This window comes from Prionailurus bengalensis, chromosome F2 (assembly GCF_016509475.1).
Source record: "Prionailurus bengalensis isolate Pbe53 chromosome F2, Fcat_Pben_1.1_paternal_pri, whole genome shotgun sequence".
Classification (NCBI taxonomy): domain Eukaryota; kingdom Metazoa; phylum Chordata; class Mammalia; order Carnivora; family Felidae; genus Prionailurus; species Prionailurus bengalensis.
Genome location: NC_057353.1, coordinates 39,051,794 through 39,072,786, shown reverse-complemented (window position 1 = coordinate 39,072,786; position 20,993 = coordinate 39,051,794).

The window sequence follows — 20,993 nt, the reverse complement described above, 5'->3', positions numbered from 1 at the left end:
GGGCACTGTTCTGTATGGGTGTATATACCCTTACTCCAAGGTGAATAAATAAAGTTGTGTTTGCTCAAGTCTGTCCCTGGTCAGTCTGTTCTCAGTCATATTAGGGAAACTGAGTCAGACACATGCAGACAGTGGTTTTTTGTTTGTTTTCTTTTTTTCCCACCTCACTTTTCCATTCACATAAGGAGGGACGTAGGGCTAAGGTAATTACATTCTTCGCTCTCGGAATTTTCAGGTTCAGGTAGCACTTGTTGAAAACTCTTCGACATTATACATGGGGAGTCACAAGAACTTAAGATCAAGACAATAAAATTGTTTATTCTGGGGTGCCTGGGTGGCTCAGTCGGCTAAATGCCCTACTCTTGATTTCAGGTCAGGTCATGGTGGCATGGTTCGGGAGTTCAGGCCTCGCGCTGGGCTCCGTGCGGGCGGTGCAGAGCCTCCTTGGGATTCTCTCTCTCTTTCTCTTTTCCCCTCCCCCACTCTCTCCCTAAATCAATAAACATTAAAAAATTCTTTTAAATGTCTATTTTACTATAATCAAAATAACATTTGAATGGGGAGGAAACTCCCTATGGGTAAGAGAAACAATATCCGCTTTTAGTTCTTCATGCCAATGTTCTGTTGCTGGAGTTCTGTACTCCACGGTCAAGAAAGATAAATGCAGGGGGAACATGAGACAGTGGGGAGAACACAAACTGCCTGGACGCCGTGGCAGTCCCCACATAAATCAATGGCAACCGGAGCCCTTTTCAGTGCCTCCTGCGGGGCCAAGCACCCAGTTAGCACTCAATAAATATTAATTGTAACTACAACTGTGAGTCTGCAGCTAGAATAAGGCGGTGCCAGCTACGCCCGAAATGAACAAATCGGCTGGAGGAACGGAGAGCGAGGGAAATGATTTGACCGCCTGTAGGCGTGAAGAGGGAAGATCAAACCATGTGCAGCTGATCGGACGGTGATAAGAGGCCGTGTGTGACCACTGCTCACAGGCATCGGAGGACGTAAATGCCAAAGGGGTGAGGGAGGGAACAGTTCAGTCCGCTATGTGCCGGGATGCCTAGGGTGACTGGTGACAAACACGCAGTTAATTGTTACAGTTCTCCCTTAGTTTCTTCGTGTGGGACACCACCAGCAAGGCGTTCGAAAATACCTTGGGATTTCAGACCGAGATCAGCCCACAGTGAAAACTGGTGTAGCCGGGGCCTCGTAGGCGCTGGTCTGACCACCTAGGGCTCTTCTAGGATCTGGATTCCCACCTCTGCCTCGTTTGCCTTGGGTTTCTTTCCTCTCTTTAGCTCTCCCCTCTCGTCTCCTCCATCTACGTACAACAGACGTTTTTGTACTTGGAAACCTCTCCCTTCCTTTATCTTCGTGCGTGCTTCATCAGACCGTGCTTTGCCTTCCTCGTAACACCAGGAAGGCTCCCCTGTGAAGCTTATGCTAAGCGGAGAGCAAGAGGCCAGCTCACCCTTGCTCTCTCAGAACCAAAGCCTAGGCGACATGGCCCCCAGATGACAGCAATTCTGACAGCAACTTGCTGCCCCCAAGTCACTCCCAACAGTGCGGAGACCTCCAAGAACCAGCGGACAGCCTTAGCCAGAGTTACTTTCTGGCCCAGAAAAACACGTAACATAAGCAGTCGTGTTACGATCAAAGACTACACCTCACTTTGCTCGAGCGCGTCAACATAATCCACCAAGCCACCTAAGAGGAAGTGGGGATGGTAATGTAGACATTGAGGGGGAGGGCGGGGCGGGGGGAGACTAGGGAATGTGCCACATAAATGTTATGTGGTGGGAGCCGAGAATGAAAATGGACAGAATGTGACTACGATAATACTTCCTATGCTGGGGTTCAGCAAATTAGTAGCATATATTTTCTTCAATATACAATCATGTCTCAATCACTGAGAGATTATCCCGTCTCTCCGGGGAGTTCTCGCTTCCCATTACCCTCTGCAGTTCTCATTATTACTATTTAAATGATTTCTGGCAGATCACCACAGCATTGAGCCATGGGCTTTCTGAGCTTGGGAATGAAAGAGGTTTCTCTTTAAAAAAACGAACAAATGAACAACAACAAAATAAACCTCCGACAACCACCACCACCTCGGGTGCAGGGAAAGTTGGACGTCAATAAATGCCTTCCAAATGTTCTACTTTGTTGCTTCAAAATGACCAGGGCTGTCTTGGGGCTCCCGGGTGGCTTCGTCAGTTAAGTGTCCGACTCTTGGTTTCGGTTCAGGTCACGATCTCATGGTTTGTGAGTTCAAACCCCACATCCGGCTTCCTGCTGACAGTGCAGAGCCTGCCTGGGATTCTCCCCCCCCCCCCCCCCCCCCCCCCACCGCTCCTCACTTTCTCTCTCTGTCTCTCTCTCAAAAATAAATAAATAAACTAAAAAAAAAATGTACCAGGACTATCTAAAAATTGATTTCTGGACCTCCCTGCTGACCTACAGAATCAGATTCTCTAGGGACACGTTTGTCAGTAAGACAAATATCTGTCCTCCGGGGGCTTATATTCTGGTAGAAGAGAAAGATAAACAAGTAATTAGATAAATATTTAGTTACTGATAAATTCTAGAAAGATGCTTACAGCAGGATAGGGCCATAAACAGCGATGGGCTGCATTTGCAGGTGGGTGGCACAGTATTCTTTAGGTTGGCCAATCCAGGAAGGCCACTCCACGGAAGTGACATTTAAGAAACTTGGATGTGGAGTGGGCTGCATGAAGACCTGAGTGGGGAGCATGCTGGTCAGGCACAGGGAACAGGTGTGGGGGCTTCCAGATAGACGTAAGCTGGAGGGCTTGACAAACTGTTAGTGGTAGGATGTGTCCGGGGCAGGAGGGCTGAGATCAAGTTCAAGTTAAGCAGGAGTCAGGTTCTGCAGGGCCTTACAGGTTACAGGAGACATTTTTTTGCTTTCTTGTAAGCAAGATCTGCAGCCACATTTAGGGACACCTGACGATGACCGTGAAGTCATGGCGATCCTGTGCTTAGTGTGGAACTACACCTACGCGGCCAAAGGGCGGGGCCTGGACAGTGGTCACCACAGAAAGGGGGCAGAGGCTGCCCAGGGTTCCATACCAGTTCAGCTAATAACTCAGTGTGGGGAGGTCTGTGTTTACTTCAGGAAATGCTCTCAGAAGGAGCAACACAGGAATGAGGGCAAGGAGATGCCACCGTGTAAAATAAGGTGTGAAGGTGCCCTGGCCTGGATGCATTTCCCTCAGACTGGTGTGTTGAAAGCTAACCTCCATGGTGATGGTATTCGAGGTGGGGCCTCTGGGCAATGATTAGCTCACAAGGATGGAGCCATCATGACGGGATTAGCGTTCTTAGAAAAGCAACTCCACAGACATCCTTCGGAGCTTCCACAAGAAGGTGAGGATAAGTGTGAGGCCCAGAAGACGGCTCTCATCTGATCGTGACGACACCTTGATCTTGGACTTCCAACCTCCAGAACCGTGAGCATAAATTTCTGCTGTTTATAAGCCCTGATCTTGGACTTCCAACCTCCAGAACCATGAGCATAAATTTCTGCTGTTTATAAGCCACGAAGCCTGTGGTATTTTGTTGTAGCTGCCCTAACGGACTAAGACGGGAGGAGAGAACATTCCTGGAAGAGGTGACTCTGTGAGTATGAGCACAGATGCCAAAACCAACATGGCATGCCTGGGAAGAAACCTACTGAGGAATTTTGCTGAAACACAAGAAAGAAGGCAGGGTTGGTCCCTCGCCCCACCCCGCTTTGTTAGGAGACTGATGATGGCTTGACTTTCTTCTTGTGTGCAAACAGCAAATAAATCATCGATTCCTTGCTTACTCGAAAATGAAGTCAATATCGTCTTTGACAAAGAGAAAGTTTTTTGTATTTGCAATTAAACTTGTTGCAAACTTGTTTTAGATGGTGGATACTGCTATTTAAAACCTATCTTCTGAACGTGTGATGAAGGGTAGAGAGTCTGCCAAAACACCGACGGCAGCCTTTTACAATTCCACTTATTACAATTGCGCATTTTGCTGACAAAGTCACAGACAGTAAAATTGAGGCAAGCACAAACCGCCCATTTGAAGGCAAGTAATATATTCTTTTTTGCTCTGTTAGCAAAGGCTTTGAAAGATGTTAGCAAGGTACTTTCCACTTTTCTACCACTTAATATGTTCTCCATAAAGCAGGCACAGGGCAACGCTGTATTTTGTGGAATGGAATTGAATATAAGGAATACACAGTCACACACACGTACACGCTGCATATACTCTATATAATGTTCACGTCAGTTGTGGTCTAATACCAACTTTCATGAACTGTTCTTACAATGTCATCTAAGTTAATTTCAATAATGTGGTCACCTGGGTCAAAATACAAACTATGCTTGTGAAAGACCTCAGGTTGATAATCCAAGGCGGGGCTAGAAACTTTTAATAAGATAGCTGCAGCTTGGCCAATGAGTAACTCAGCTTTCCTCAACCTATGCTCACTGGAACTCTGGTTCCGGAGGTTGTTAACAGGCACCCCGCGGGGCAAAATGTAAAAAGCCTTCAATGATCAACACACGGGTACTGTTATAATTTATATCCCTTAAAAGATCTGCAAAGTCTAGCATTGGAATAATCTAGTTTCATATGCCCCGACATTTCCCAAACTTCCTTGAACACGTTCACAAGGCATCTATTCATATGAGCGTCTATAATGTATTTTCCCCTCTCGTCTATCACATTTGTCATAAACAAGACTTCATGTGAAAATAAATCTTAATGGTCTCTTCCCTTGCTGTCTCCAGAATAAGGGCTCCTCGTCATGGACTGGATTCCAGGCTCTGCATAATTGGTCCCCCCTCTTCTTCCCACTTCTGGATCCCAGGACTCTCCTCGGCAAACCTCCTTGCCAACGGCACTTATTTTTTTAATGGATAAATTAGCTTTCTTCCTTCAGCCTCTGTGCCTTTGTCCACAACCTCTTCACCACTGGAGTGCTCTTGATGTTTCTCTCTAGTGGAAAAAGTCCCTGTTGGCCGCCCGACCCCACTTCATTCTCTTCTGTAGCACAAACAAGACCACTCCCTTCACGAACTCCCCGTGCTTAGATTGGTGCTGCTTCTTTTGCTACCGTGGGCAGTTGGAAAGTCAAGAGAGTGTCTAAGAACAGCACAGGATAGGAAGAGATTTATTTCCCAAGTCTGTCTAACCGTGTGAACTTGGACGAGCTACTTAAACTCTTTTCGACCCAAGTGATTTTTGGAAGTAGACGAGACTATACTATGAATTGGAAAAGAGCCCATAGCACACATTTCATGTGCTTATGCTTTGTGTCTCTAACCATGTTATCAGCACAGCGATCCGGTATATCTGGCGTATCGCTCCCGGTATACCTTGAGGTCCATGAAGCAGATGCTCCGCTGTCTCCCTTGCCACCCACCCGGTGACTTTTGTTTGCACGTGCACAGGTGATAACTGATACGTCACGACTGCCACCTGGCCAGCAGAGGACAGAAGATGCTGTTGGCGACAGAACACCTCCAATTTCAGATAGGGTTAAAATGTAAAAGAAGGTGTGTTTTGGAGTAAATGAAATATTACACTAGCCTCATATTCCGAATGAGATTCAAACAGGTTAAATTTTACTTTTTCTTCACTCTAAAGCTAGTGAGCGGAAAAGCCTCATGATGTCTCAGGACCGATCCTGAAGCTTTCCTGTAAGGCATACTGCCTCTCAACTGAATGCCTTCCAAATGAATTAAGTCTATAAAATCTACAGTGACTTCAATAAGCATAAATGACTTAGACGAAGGCGCAGTGTTCAAAGGGACGACTTTCTCTGAGCGATATCATGGCCCGGCAGCGACCCCCAGGACTTAGCATCGGCATCTCTAGGCAAATGCCTCATCGGCAAGTTGTTCTCCTCTGGCATCAAGTGAGAAAGCTAGCCTCTAAGAAGTAGAGCCTCAGGTGCCCATCCGGCAATGGGGGCGGAATGTATGAAAAAGAATGGAGTCAGTCCCTCCTCACTTTTGCTCTTCCAGCTGGTACCAGAACTTCTGCTGGACTCAGAACTTCGGGATAGGGAAGGTAGTGGGGAGTCTTTGGGTGGCTCAGTGTGTTCTTATTTAGAGGCAGTTTGCACAACCGTGAACGCCCCAGGTTGGGACCCAGTTGAAGGACTGATGAGCCATTTACTAGCCTTGGGCAAGGACCTTCCCATGCTCAGTTTGTGAAATTGGAAAAATGAATTGACTTTCTTATAGATTAGTTGTGGGGATTCAGTGAGACGGGGCACGTACAGTACTTAGCAGATGGCTGGCACAAGGTAAGAACCCGGTAACTGATAGCTGTTATAATTGCTAACGCATTTTAAAAATCTAAATAGAAAAGCAAGCAGAAGGCATAATTCAGAAGGAGTGGAAGAGGCTCTGCGATCACCTGATTCCATGGAAATTCATTGGAAATGATAGCGGCCTTATTTTGAAAAATGCCATCTAATTTGCATCTGCTGGGCATTCCAATTCCTAATGCCCTTCTTTTTGCTTATGAAGTGTCTCCTTCTGTAGAGTTAGTAGACCCAGCCTTTACCAGGGATGTTAGTGATAATGCTTTGTGGTGGTTGTTCTTGCTAATCGTTTAAATTTCGGAATCAACAAAGCTAAACTATTGTAGACTGACTCTCTACTTAATAGTCCCGCTATTGTGACTGTTTCAGTGGAAATAAGCTGGCAAACACTAACGACCAAGAGACTGTCCTGTCTGCATGTTTCTTCGAAACTGCTATCAGTCTGGAGCAACTCTGTATTTTGGCATTGCTTTTTCTCCGTGGAGACAAATGATGTTTTCTTTTACATGTCCCCTTCTCAGTGAGTGTTCCAGAAAATAAAAAGTTTGAGGCTTATTCATCTAATTACAAAAGATCCGGAAAGGTCATGGAGAGTGTTTTTGATTTGGTTTTCACGTGCTATGCTTATGGGATGGAAACGCACAGAGGATTGAAAGTAAAAATAATGAACGTGCGTTGATGCTAAGTGCTAGAATGCATTACCTCAGTAAATGCTCACAACACCTATGCAGTAGGTATTATTGTTGTTGTTACAGTTTAGTGTTTTTATGTGTTTTAAAGGTATTTTTAGTGTATTTTATTATTTACTTTTATAAAAAATTATCATTGTAATTATCATTACATAGAAGGAAGCATGGAGGCACAGGAAGTTTTGTAAATTGCCTAAGGTCTCACAGCCAGCATATTTCAAGCCAGCGTTTTAATCCAGGCCATCTGACTCCAAAGCCTGCGCTCCTGCTTTTTTGTGCTGCGAACGTTAAGGGTTTTTCTAGCTCTAAAATAAGATTCTATGTTGCTAACTCATTTAAATGCTATTCTTTATTTGGGTTTTAAAATGTTTAGTGAAAAAACATGTTATAATTTGGGGGAACAGCTGTATACTTCATTTCTCTTTTGTAGCATGGATAACAGAGCGCTCTTTATAAGTAAAATCACGCTCTTTATTCTTCCCCTGGAAGAACTGGGTAAGTGGCTCTTTGCAAAGAAACGAAGTAAGAAATGTATTATCCCCCAATTGGGTGAAATGCATGCCATTAGAAGGAATAAGATCCATAATCTAAGTCATTCTCTCTCCATGGTAAAATGTTCTTGTGCCTTAATTAAGGAAGAGAGAACATGAGAGAGTTCAATAAGAGTCAAAGTCTGTCCTGTTGTGAGGCGTCTTAATGGATTTTCACACCTGATTTCCATCTGCAGATGTAATCAGTAAGAATGGAAGAGGTCTGAGGAGAGAGCTCTTATGGAGTTCAAGGAAGCAACACTCCAGATATGTTAGTTGGAGATGAGGTTTACAAGAGCAGATCGATATTTTTTCATCATTTCTACCAGGAGTATTAATCAATATGATCAATATGACTACTTAAGAAACAATGTTTGGACACAAACATTGGAAAGAACGAGTGGTAGTGAATACTCTATTATATGTTAACTAGCTCTGGACTTAGGGGAGGCAATGTCACAGTCAATGTGATATATAGCCACCATAATCATTATACGGTGTTTTGAGGCCAATTTGTGCATGTGTGGCAATTAAAAATGGTATAAAATTGATTCTCTAAAGCAACCCTTCTAGAAATGATACATTCAAGCATGGGTTGTTGGAAACCGATATTGCCGATGCATTTATCTTCCCAATTGCTAAGTAGTCACTTGTACATTGTATTTCGTCTAAATGAATAGAATCCTTTTTTTTTTTTTTTTTTTTTTTTTTTTTGCTACTACCACTGGAAAGAATTTATTCAACAAATATTAGTTGCTAAGTTCTGTGTCAAGGCAGGGGCTATAATTGGCACAAATGTAAGAATAGCTCATAATTTCTTGGAATTTACAGCATAGTGAGGCAATAAGAAAACCAGTGGGGCCAGGATTCAAACCCCGGTATAGGCTGTCAGAGCTCACTAGTCTTAGCTATCATCTGAGAGCACTTCCTAAATCCATCAGAACCAGAATTCTCCCTCTGTTCTCTGAGAGTCGTATTATCAGATTTATTTATTCCTGTCAACATTTTGAAGGTTGTTTCACTGCTTGGCATGCATTTACAAACTCACTATTTAAGTATTGCAGAGAACTTTGTCTTATGAAAATACATGGAAACCAATTTAAGCAAGGACAGCCAGACTTCATCAAAACTTAGAAGTCATCATACAACACTTACATCTTTCCTCAGGCTGTTTTTGTTTGTTCCTTTGTTTGTTTGTTTGTTTTTTCTTTTTTTCTTTTTCCTGGACCTCTGCTTTGTGCTTTCTAGGAACCAGTTTCCTCTGAAAGGACCATGGTTTCTGTTCTCCTGTAATCTTGGCTCCAAATGATTTGGGGTTACCATTTTAGTGGACATATGTCACATTTATAGCCACTAAGCATTTTATGAACAGACTTCTTAACTTTGGGCTATTTCCCAAATTGAGAACTACTTACTCAATGTGGAGGCCAAAACTCTATTTCTCAGCCTCTAGTTGGGGAACAGGCTTTACCAAACATAACCACTCTCCTGAAATGGTTTTATTCAGAAGGGATATCATGAAGAACCAGGGGTAGTCGCTGCATAGAATCTGTGTTCTCATGAGAATAGCAGAGCACGGAGGAGGGCTATCAGGCATTCCCACGACAGTAATGGCGGGTATCCCAGAGATAGTGATGATACACACAGATGCCTTGTCCACTTGCTATCGGCCATGTCTGTGCTTAGAAGGGCCTCTACCAGCAAGGATTAGTGTACGATTTGGGAATTGTTCTTGGATGTAAGACTTTAAGCTTCTGAAATTTCCATTAGTTTTCTAATGGCTTTTAATAAACTCATTTTCGACTTAAACTAGCTTAAGTGGGTTATGCTGCTTGTAAGCAAGATCTTCGATGATCACAGATTTAAATTTCAAAGCTCTAATTTTCAACAAGTTCAGAATTCAGAACTATCAAGTGTAATGAGCCCTATCAAGCAATAGGCATACTCTAATGGGATGAAATAGGTCAATCTGATTCTATGATTGTCAAAAGAGACAAGAGTGTGAAACTGAGAGGCAGTAGAACTTAGTGCTCCACGGTGCAGGGTTTGCAATCAAAGTGAGATCTGAGTCCTAGCTTTATTACTCCTTCACTATCTTGATCCAGTTATTTAGTCATCTGGATTTTCGGTTTTTTTGGACCTATAAATAGGGATAGTAAAATTATGTTTTGCTTGGCATGTGAGGAGTGGTCAGTAAAAGTAAGATCTCCTTATGGCGCTCATATAGGTATTCACTTTGAGTTTTGTGATTTGTTGATATGAGAATTATTTATTGGTTTACTGTTCAGGAATTTTAATGGAGACAGTATAATCAAGATCATCATTGGTTCCTCACGTCATACTAGCTGGATTAGTCAGGACAGAATAGCCGATGCAACAAACAACACTCAAATTTCAGAGGCTTCACACATTTATGGTTTATTTAATATGTAGGCAGCAGTCAACTCGTTGTTGGCCACTTATCATCCCAGTAGGAAGTCTGGGACCTAGATCTTTCTGCTTTCCATTTCTTCCCTTTTCTAGGTTCTTGGGAGTCCCCTGCATTTAGACAATGGATGAGAAAAAAACAACGAAAGGCTGTACAGAGGAGAGATCTACAGGATAGGGCTGCCAAATGTCCTGTGTCACTTCTGCCCATGTTCTACTGAATGAAACGGTTTCATAAAGCAGTACCTAAGTACAAGGAAGGCTTGAATATATCATATAACTGTGTTCCCAGGAAGAAAGGACATGCAATTTTTGAACAACTAGCTGGTCTTCACCCTCTTTTACTCTTTCAGTTTTAAATAGAGGAGAGTTCCAACATTGGGATGGAGTGGCATCCAACATCTCGCTTAGAATTTTGTCGTCTAAATTGGCTGTGAATTTGCTCATGCGTTTCATTTGGACATCAAATGCAAATCCCAGCCCAAAGGTATATATGAGAAGAGCAATCAGATAATTCACATTCTTGCTCATTCTGAATAAATATGATAACCAGATTTGGCTATTGCCATATACTGAGGACAATTCTTGTCTTAAAATAAACACAGAGAAATCAGATTCTGTTTCTTTATGAATTGCCAGCAATATAAATCCTTATATCTGAAATTTTAAACTGCAATTTTGTGATGGTTGATTGATTAAAAGACGCAAACTGGTTTAAAAAAGATTCTATCCTTTTTCAGTTGGGATTGCTTCTCGGCCTTGTAAACTGTACTGGTGCAGTGCCTATATGTGGTCATAATTTTTATCTCTGACTATCCTTCTGAGTTGAAGTGTCAGCATATACAGTTTTATTCTGAAAAATAAAAAAAAAAGATTTAAAAGTACTTAATGGAAAGTTCATGCCAGTGCATTGCTATTTAACTCGAAGGGATAAATGTGAATTCCCATTAAATTGACAAAAATAATACCAATTGTCTCTTTTTAGTCAAGGTGCCAAACAAAGACTATTTATTCCCTTTTCAAAGGTAAGTTTAAAACAACCCTGAACAGTCTTCTCAGATGCAAATTACGATACCTTACTAATCGCCCATTGTTATTGTGCTGGCATTTGAGTTTTGTCACATGGGACATCATTCACCTCTCTTTCAGGCATAAGAAACACAAAGGGACCAGTTGTAACAGTGCTATGTTGAAGACGAAAATTTCTCATGGAACCGGAAAGGCCTTAGGATGACAAGAATGTGGCGCATACACTGCCATGCAGACATCAGTAAGGAATGTACTCTTTTCTGCTGAATCTATTCTTGACCTCAGAATTCTTTGCTTATTCCAACTGGCATTCTCAATATATCAGAATTGTTGCTTGTGATGAAATCCTGTTATAATCCTCATGCTAAACATTGGCAGCTTCATAACAGGTGTTAAAAGGATGGGGAGTAAAGAGCATCCGAGGGTCCATTGTTAAAACTGGGTGGACTTAAGCCTCCAACTCTCAGTATATGTTGATAAAGGATCCTTTGGATCATCAAGAGTTAAGTCAGCCTTGGGTGGGGCTAAGGGAACTGAACTGGAGTTCAGAGGCACCATGACAAGTGGAGACATTGTGCACAGACCAACTCAATGGCTTTGGTTTGACCCTGGTAGCTTGTGTTTCTTCAGGGGAATAAATGAAGCCCCTCAGACTTGTGGAGAATGACTGGAGTCACACAGCAGACTCTGAAGCAGGAAAACAAGCACACTTTTACATTCTTGGAAACAGTTTATCTTCTCTATCACTTGGAAGACAGACGGAAGCTAAGATTCTCATGGTTCATCAAACGAAAGCAACTTGGGTTAGCTGAACTGACCCTCATTTATCCTGTCCATACTGAGTGTGTCACAGGTCTCATCTTAACGGGCAATTGAGGTATGTTAAAATGTCAAGGCTGAAAGGAACTTTAAAGAAAATATGCTGAAGAGGTAAAATATTTTCTACCATAGAACCCTTGGTATAGGCAAAACCATATAAGAAATCTGATTAAAGAAGGGAGATCAATCCAGAAGTGATGGAGTCGAAGCCAGGAAAGCAAAACCTAGTCCAGCCTACTTGGCATCCTTTCCTGTCTTGGAACAAGGTCTGCCTTGGAAACCTATGCCCCAGACCTACAAATTTTAGAGATAAGGAAATAGATCTGTAGAGTTTTTAATGCTATTTTTCACGGGACTAATCTGTAATGAGCAGAGACTACTGTAACACAATGGTCACTGACAAGCCATGTAGCTCCTTTCTGATGATGACATCAGAGATTGTGGAGCAGTGACTGAAACAGAGAGGTTTAGAGGCGGTAAGATACATTGGGATGCTGGTAGCTTTCAAAGCACGTTGGCAAATTACTGCTTTGTGTTGTTAGCATGGCCACCAATGGGTAGGAAGCAACACCAACAAATGGACCTGGGCAGTGTTTGAGTCACAGACAGGGCAGCAGCTCCACTGGGGTAGATGCCCCCATGCAGCTGGTAAAGCCAAGAAGCCAAGCTGCCGACAGACTGGGTGAACCACATGATCATTCGCTTGCCAGAAAGCATTTATTTCGTAAATGCGTTCTGTTTTCTGAGTTACTGAGTAATAGGCACCAAAACTGTTTTTCAGCCCAGTATTTTCTCAAGTGTTTGTGTTAGTCCGCCGTTCACCAAAACATTTTGGCTCTTGGTCTTGGAAGCATATGGTGGGATTAAACTTCCCATTTGACATTGACGTTGGACACAGCAATAATATTTGCCGTGGTCAATGAGATTTGACAGAAAGCGAGGCATGTCTCCTCCTGGAGGAAGTTTTAAAAGTAGCACACGATTTGCTGAATTTCTTCCCCACTGTTGTAGTGGCTGTGAAAGAGTAAACCAAGTTCACCTTGTACTCAGAGTGGACACAACAAGTGCAGTGTGGTATGAGTGAGAGACAGATTTTATCATGTTATGCCACTAATATTTTGAGGCTGCTTGTCACCATGGTATGACCAAGCGTGTCCTAACTACTGTGATCTTGCATGGGTTGTTAGGTGTTGGGTAAAATGATACCATGGTCAAATAAATTCGAGATTTTCCAATTTAAACAAAGGTTGTTTTGTTTTGTTTTGTTTTGTTTTGTTTTTAGGGCTTCTGGAAGACTTCACTATGCTAATATAAAATGCAAATTTCCAGGCATGCAATGTGGCAAGCAGTGCTTCTCAAACTTATGAGACTCTAGCAGTCTTTGTTTTTTTTCTTCCTATGAAGCATTTCCAATGAAATGCTACCTTAGAAAAATCAATATGTATGATATTTAGTGGAAAAACATAAAAACGCACTCAGCAAATGTACCTTTAAGTAGGAAGTGTGTTTACATGTGGGTGTTTGTGGGGGGTGTGTGTTTGTGGGAGAGACAGACAGAGACAGAGACAGAGAGAAAGGAAGGAATTCTTATTTACATTTATTTTCTGTTCTACTTTATCTGAATAAAGAATATAGAATTTAGTTCTAAATTTAAGGACATTTTTGTTTGCTTTGGTGCACTCAATTGAGTAGGAAGATTTTATGATCGTACCTGTTATGTATTATTGTTAATATATAATTTGAAAATAGATAAAGTGAATTTCTTATCAGGATCATAACTCTATATTTCTTCCAAAGGTTTATGCTTAGGTGGATTAGAATTAGGCGAAATGTTAGATTCAGAATTTTTTTTTAACGTTTATTTATTTTTGACAGAGAGAGAGAGAGAGAGAGAGAGAGAGACAGAGCATGAGTGGGGGAGGGGCAGAGAGAGAGGGAGACACAGAATCTGAAGCAGGCTCCGGGCTCTGAGCTGTCAGCATAGAGCCCGACACGGGGCTCGAACTCACGAACTGTGAGATCATGACCTGAGCCGAAGTGGGACGCTCAACAGACTGAGCCACCCACGTGCCCCTCTCTTGTCTTTCTTGATGCCACTCCCAAAGCAATTACATTGGCCTATTTAATTCCAAGATCTAAACTGGATGTGATTCTGGAAATAGTTTCAATAACCTACATATAGATACCCAGAGTTCTATGTCATAGGCTGTCTTCAAAGGATATGTCACACAACTGGTGAGATGATGTCTAATAAGGTCAATAGGTGTTCCTTAAATATTGTGCGAGGTACTGAGGGTAATAGAAAAGGCATAGATAATGTCGTTATTCCTGCCCTTGAGGAATGTAAAATATTATTGAGAAAAAGTGTTTACCTACATAAAACAGTTTGACAGTAATACAAAGTGTATCGAGTCAGGTACTAAATTCCTTCAGAGAAGGCAGATGAAATGGGTCAGTAGCAAAATGGCCTACCATGGGTACATCAACAATAAACCTTTAGGGGCGCCTGGGTGGCGCAGTCGGTTAAGCGTCCGACTTCAGCCAGGTCACGATCTCGCGGTCCGTGAGTTCGAGCCCCGCGTCAGGCTCTGGGCTGATGGCTCGGACCCTGGAGCCTGTTTCCGATTCTGTGTCTCCCTCTCTCTCTGCCCCTCCCCCGTTCATGCTCTGTCTCTCTCTGTCCCAAAAATAAATAAACATTGAAAAAAAATAAAAAAAAAACAATAAACCTTTAGAAAATGTGATAGGAAAAGGGTTCAATTCCTAACAGAAACAAAAATGAAGAAAGGAAGGAAAGAAAGAAGGAATAGGAAGGAAGTAATAAAGGGAGGAGTTGGAAATGGCAATGGAAATTGCCAATATAAAGTGGTGCAACCATCGTGGACAACAGTTTTTTGGCTCCTCAATAAGTTAAACATACAATTACTATATGACCTAGCAATTCCATTCCCAAAAGAATTGAAGGTAGCTGTTCACACACAAACTTGTCCACAAGTATTCAGAGCAGTTTCATTCACACTAGGGAAAGGGTGGGAACAACCGACACGTCCATCAACCGAAGCATGGGTGAACTAAATGCATATCCATGTGATGGAATATTACTCAGCCATAGGAAGGAAGGAAATACCGATGCACACCGCAACGTGAATGAACCAGAGGGAGAGAGAGCGAGAGAATTTTAAGCAGACATGGAGCCTGATGAGGGGCTCCAATCCCATGACCTTGGATTCATGACTTTGGATTCATGAGCTGAGCCAAAATCAAGAGTGGGACGCTCGACTCAGGTGCCCCAAACCACAATATTTTAAAAGGCCAAGAAAAAGTTGAGAAGAATAACAATTATTGGGGAGGGTTTATAGCATCAGGTAACATATTATAAAATTATAAAAATTAACTGAATATTTTTCATGTGCTGGAATAAATGATAGATCAATGGGGCAGAATGTAAAACCTCCAAATTAAGTTTACAGTGTTTAAATATTTACTGTGGGGGGTGCATGGCTGGCTCAGTCAGTAGAGCTTGAGACTCTTGATCTCGAGGTCATGGGTTCAAGCTGCATGTTGAACATAAAGCTGACTTAAAAAAATGAGAAAATATATAGTATGTAATAAGGATGGTTTTAAAATTGGAGGAAATTTTTGATTGCTTTATAAATGATTATGGGGGAATGGGTGGAGAAAATCAATTGGCTAAAAAATCAAATGGAAAAATGAAATCTTAACACTAAAAATATAATCATAAATGAAACGGTTTAACTATTTAAAATGATGAAATTTATGGTTATTTAAACATTCTATACAATAGAATAAAAAGGTAAGAGATAAGTGATAAAGTATTTGCAACACAGATGACAAAGTCTTATTATTCTCAGTAAATAAAGAGATGCTTAGAAAAAGAAATTTAAGAAATTCTGATGTGGGTTATAAAAGAAATTCTTTTTGATATTCCTTTAGAAACTACACCAAACAAGTGATTTGGTTTTCCATTATTCTTAGTTTCCCATGCACCACACAGTTCTCTCTCAACATCTTCCTTGCTCTCTCAACCCCACAAAACTCTCTCCTCAAATGAGACAATATACAGTCTCTTCTTATTTCTGCCTTTTCTTCAGCCTTCCTGAGTATGTCCTTGCTACCTCTCCTTGCCACCATTTGGGTAGGTTTGTCCCTTCCAACCTCCTTGGCATAGACCCGTCCACCTTCCCCACAACGTGACTAATTCAAGCTATTTTTTATACAGCAAACACAACAATGTGTGGAAATTGAAATGAAGGAGAAAAAACTGTGAAGACAGCAGCTCAAAGACTACTTTTGAGCACTCTTTTATGATTTTCATAGTTCATCAGAAGGAGGGGGGCAGGGGAGGTAAATGTCCTGAAGTATAATAGGTATAGGCTCAGAGCCACTGTTTTTTTGTTTTTTGTTTTTTTTCCCCTAACAATCCCCTCTTCAACATGAAGAATTTGTACACTTTCATGAGGTCAATCCACTGATTTCAGACTGGTTAAATTTATTACCAGATCATTTGATTATGAGGAAGTGGTGTTCCAACAAGTGAATAAGTAGTTAACATTGCGAATCAAGAATGCAAGTTAAAATTCTAATATTAATTAGAAAAATTATTTAAATTAAATCAGATTTAAGCAAGACTATTTGGTAAGCAAGCGTATGAGTGGAGACCCATGGTATTTTGATATTCCTGTTGATGTGAGCGAATTCAAATTAATTCTTTCCCTTACCCCATGAATCCTATTATAATCAGTACTTTGTATCTTGTAGCTGTACATTTGGGGGGAGTAATATGTTGTCTTAAATTTAATCTGAGTATGATTATGCCATCCGAATAAGTACCTCTAGGGCAGATATGTATTATAGCATTTTTATCACATCTACAATGAAGCCCTCTTTTCCTTTGGTCTCCAATGTTTCCCTTGGTTGTACCTAACCACATCTAAACTGCATTGGAAAATTCTGCTGGCAAACTAGGGTACTTGTGTTTCTGAAATGCTTGATAAGAAAACTGATCTAGCAGCATGTCAGTGCCAAGCAAAATCTATTCGGCATTTGTTTAATGTGTGTGCTATTTGCAGTGATGGTTACTAAATAGATCTATGACTCAACCTACAGATTTAATGATTCAGTAGGTGCACATTAAATGAGTTCCATCAGGCACCATGTTGTTCTAGCAATTTTCCTTTAACAGAGTTATGGGAAATATTTTGAATAGGTGATGATTTTCCCAGGCCGATGAATGTGGTTCAGAAGGCACAAAACCACTGAAATGACCAACCTTCTATTTTCAATTTATTCATGAGATTATCTGCTAGAAAGAGTATTCCATTTAATTCTATTAGGAATTGAGGAAGGAAGTGGGGGGGAGGGTGGTTATTTGCAGAAGTTGCAACAACCATATGCTGCAATCTGAAGAAGAAATTCTATTCTTTTACCACCCACAGTAAAAGGTTTAAGAAGAGGCCAGTTAGTAAAAGATATAGATATCAGAATCATTGCAGAACCATGAGCTGTTCCAAGAAGATGGCATTGAATATATGTTTGCAAAAGTGTCCCAAACATATTTTCAGCAACACGGCTATTACGTAAAACAACCTGCAGTGAATTTTTCTTTTTTTTTCCCCCCGTTTTTATTGTTGCCTGATTATATCTCTTTTAAATTAAAAATATCCTGAAAGAAACCATTTCACAAGTGAAATGACAGAAGTAATTTACCTTCTAAAATTGTCTTATTTTATGCCATTTTGTGTGGTAAGCTAACAAACATGGCTTAATATGCTTTAAGGCATCAACTGGTCAGGAGGATAAAATTAGTTTCTGAAGGTTAAAAATGAATGTGTTGCCTGTCCATTCCTGGGTGGGTATGAACTAGTCTTCATACAGCAAAGTAAAACTTGAACTTGTTAGTTTTGAAAAGTATTTTTTTACATATATGCTATATTAAAAAAAAAGACAACACACTTGAATGCAGATCATGACAGACAGTTACATCTGAGATGTAAGAAAAATTCTGGCATTATGAGGGTGTCAACATAATCAGTAAAAAATTATTTTTGATGACATGAAGAGGAAAAGTGTTAGCAGAATGAGAAGAATTTTTGAACAGCAGATACACAGCAAAGTCCTTTCCCCTTGTCTGCCAAATGCACCCACACTTGTCATCAGTGAATGCAATTAAATTTTTTTTTTTTTTTACAATACAGAAGAGACTTTTGGCAGTCGATGAGGGCTAATTTTTTCCTTCGCTTGTACACCCCTTTTAGCCACTGTGAAGATGTGAGCTGAAAGATGCTCATAGCGTTGACTTTGTCCCTGAAGTATGAATTTGTGAACAAATGGAGTCAGAACTTGGGAAACTGAAAGAGATCATACACCATTTACATATGAACACAGCTTCAGCTGAAAGGTTAAATCTCTTAAGGGTAAAATACTCCTTTCCAGCGTTCTCACGTGCATGTTTTACACCAATGAAATTTTGATTTTTAGACAAAAAGTGACAAAATAAAAATCTCTTCATGACCTCCTTAGGCAACAAATAGCATAAAAGCTTGAAAGCCACAATCTGTAACGTGTACTCAGAATTACATGGCAAGAATGCACAGCCCCTCTCAATGCGTATTCACCTTTATCTTTCACGAATCTCAGACAAGCCTTGTGATAGATTTCAGTTTAGTAAATGTCAGGTGCATCGTGGTCTCTGTTTTCTCCATTGGTCTGTGGTCACTTCAATGAAAAAAGAAAAATACATGATACTGTCAAATCCCCTCAGCCCCTTTTGTTCCTAATACCTCAGCACAGACACACAGACACACGGGTACAATACTTTCCAAGTGATTTGACAGAGAATAAGAATCAATGAAACTATCTGGTCTTCGTAGTCAACTGATTAATTCATGTGGGAAAAAATTGACACTGAATGGCTAGGTACACTAATGACATGAACCCATGTTTTTCTGCAACCCCAGTGGTTATGTCTTCTAATACTGTTCGTATTGTGGCAAAAGATAAAATATTTAGTTTGTAACTGGAGTTCATAGTTATTTTTGAGAGAGGGAGAGACAGAGCACAAGTGGGGGAGGGGCAGAGAGAGGGGGAGACACAGATGTCAGCACGGAGCCCCATGTGGCGCTCAAACTCACGAACCCTACCGTGAGCTCATGACCTGAGCCAAAGTCGGACGCTTAACTGACTGAGCCACCCAGGAGCTTTTTGAATTGACCATTTAAAGGAGCCATGCTGTCTCTCCCATCTCCTAACCCTGATTTTTCAAGGTACTTACATGGCAAATATTTTCATCTATTTACTGTAGTACCTCAAAGCCAATCTTTGTGGAATTAACAGTGAAAATGAAATCCTGGTGTGGCTAACATTAGTTCAGTTGCACTCTTGGGAGAAAATACATTTCAACAACATAATTCGCACCTATCTCCCCATCAACCATACTACATGGCCAACAGAATGCCAGTTCTAACTGAAGTGTTTCATTTCACATTTTCAAAGGCAGCTGTGTTGAGCTGGGTGAGCACCCCTGGACACTGTGCAGGTGAATCACGCCAGATTCAGACAGGTAACTAGCCAATATGGGAACTGGGTACACTGAAATCAGGACCTCAGTCTCCTAAGGTACTTTTAGCAGGCTCATCGTGGTGTTGTCCAGACTAGAAAGATTCTATGTGGATGGCCTCCTGTTGGCAGCCATTTCTTTCCTCTTCTTGTTCTCTGGGGCACTGCCCTTTACACTTTTTTCTCCCCCCCTTCTCTTACATTTTGTATCAACAATGAGTTATATGATGGTGGTTTCACACAAGCTCATCTCTGCTCTGCGTCTTCTGGTAACGGAAATGGTACAGTGAGCCCCACACGGTTAGTGGGATAGGGAACTAGGAGTCCTCACCAAGCAGGTTTACCATTATTATTTTTTTATTTTTTTTTAATTTTTATTTTTTTAATTTTTTTTTCAACGTTTATTTATTTTTGGGACAGAGAGAGACGGAACATGAACGGGGGAGGGGCAGAGAGAGAGGGAGACACAGAATCGGAAACAGGCTCCAGGCTCTGAGCCATCAGCCCAGAGCCTGACGCGGGGCTCGAACTCACGGACTGCGAGATCGTGACCTGGCTGAAGTCGGACGCTTAACCGACTGCGCCACCCAGGCGCCCCCCATTATTATTTTTTAAAAATGATTTCTGTTTGTTTGCCCCTAGCTCTACCACTAAGATGGAAGCCAAAAACATGGCAGGGGTCTTTAGGAGGTAGAAGAGAAAACTGAAAAAAAGTTTACAGAATGGTAGGCAGTTATTTGAGGGTCTGTGAAAAACAAATATTATCTAGAAAATAGAAAATGTACATCTTGCTGTATTTTGCTAGGTATTAATTACCCCCTGCAGTCTTGGATCTAATTATCCTGCGTTTCCAATGAGGAGCAATTGGAGAAGTGAGAAATACAAATTTGATTGATTTGTTTTCTGTTCTTGTCTACGGAATGGTCATTTCTTTAATATAAACAAGGTATTTTTAATATAAGACAAATAATTGTATCAGAAAGAAAAACACATGGAATTTGAAGAACTCAACTAGATTTTGGCAAAGCTAAGGGAATCTCCTTTTCTCTTTATCAATTGCAGACATACCGTAATCATGGGATAGTATATCCAAAGTTAAGCAACACGACTGTACATCTGATTGATTATAATCTCATTAAAATTACTTGGCTATATTTTAGTCTTAATTTCTTCCGAATGTAATTAGTGAATGATAGAGTTAATTATTTAAATTACTTTAGAAAATGTTTGCAAATCTTTAAACCAAAAATTAATATTTTTATTCAATTAGTGAGTCATATTATTAGATACTGGCTTCTTTTTGCCTTATAGATGAAGTAGTTGAAAGTTTCACCGTGATACAATGAATGATTTGAGGCACGCTTAAAAACCTCATATAATTATGTCTGCTTTCGAAATGATAAATTCAGGCTCTCACCTTACAGTTATTATCTCTCACCTCAATCATTTAAAACGTATTAACACCAGGGGCGCCTGGGTGGCTCAGTTGGTTGGGCGACCGACCTCACTCCGGTCATGGTCATGATCTCACAGTTCGTGGGTTTGAGCCCCGCGTTGGGCTCCATGCTGACAGCTTGGAGCCTGGAGCCT